Source organism: Pundamilia nyererei, unplaced genomic scaffold, assembly GCF_000239375.1.
Source record: "Pundamilia nyererei isolate P.nyererei 1_Seehausen unplaced genomic scaffold, PunNye1.0 scaffold00071, whole genome shotgun sequence".
Lineage (NCBI taxonomy): Eukaryota > Metazoa > Chordata > Actinopteri > Cichliformes > Cichlidae > Pundamilia > Pundamilia nyererei.
This window is the reverse complement of record NW_005187472.1, coordinates 588,251-588,883: the sequence shown is the minus strand read 5'-3', so window position 1 is coordinate 588,883 and position 633 is coordinate 588,251. Positions and strand designations below refer to the sequence as shown.

At 31.4% G+C, this 633-nt stretch overlaps 1 long non-coding RNA gene across 1 annotated transcript in view; it reads right to left on the bottom strand.

Annotated features, from left to right (window-relative positions):
• Positions 1 to 392: 392 nt before the first annotated feature.
• LOC102198448 (uncharacterized) overlaps positions 393 to 633 on the bottom strand; it is a 2,266-nt gene continuing 2,025 nt past the window's right edge. Inside the window, exons 4-5 of the long non-coding RNA XR_311829.1 lie at positions 545 to 598; positions 393 to 420 (exon numbers count right to left, since the gene is read on the bottom strand). This is a non-coding gene — a long non-coding RNA (uncharacterized LOC102198448). The remainder of the gene's footprint in view (positions 421 to 544; positions 599 to 633) is intronic.

The following is a 633-nucleotide window of genomic DNA, read 5'->3' as shown; positions in this document are numbered from 1 at the left end:
TTAGTGTGTGTATGTGTGTGTGTGTAATATGCCTCCTTAGGGACTTATTAAATTAAAAAAAACAAAAACATCTCTTACCTCAGAAGATCCTTTAGTTCTTGATTTTGTTTCCTTGAGAGACTAAATAAAACAAAACAAACCATTTTTGTGAGATACTTTAACGTATAAGAGAACATACACATACAACAGGTGAACACAATGCTCTGTTAGTTTGGAGGATTTTCATACCATTTGCCCAAATTCCACCATCAAGCCTCCGTCTGTTGCCTCAAATGACTTCATTACATCCTTGTTGAAATCAAAGAGACGGAACCTACAACAAACAGTCATTACCCATTTATGGCAATATACATTTTTCTAAGTTTATATTTCAGGTTTCTCTTTACCTACCCTTTCACTGTTTTCACTTCTTCAACATCCCTTATTTTAGAGGAAAAGTGATAAAGAATGATTAAAAAGGTTTTAAGTAAACATAGCTGAAAATAATATTCCATTTATAATAATATGTACATAGCTGGTTCAGACCAGGTTTTCTTTTACATACTTGTCAAAGACAGGTTTGACTTTGAGCCAGATTTCAGGTATATTTACCAGGAACCTAAAAAAAAAAAAAAAAAAAAAAAAAAAAAAAAA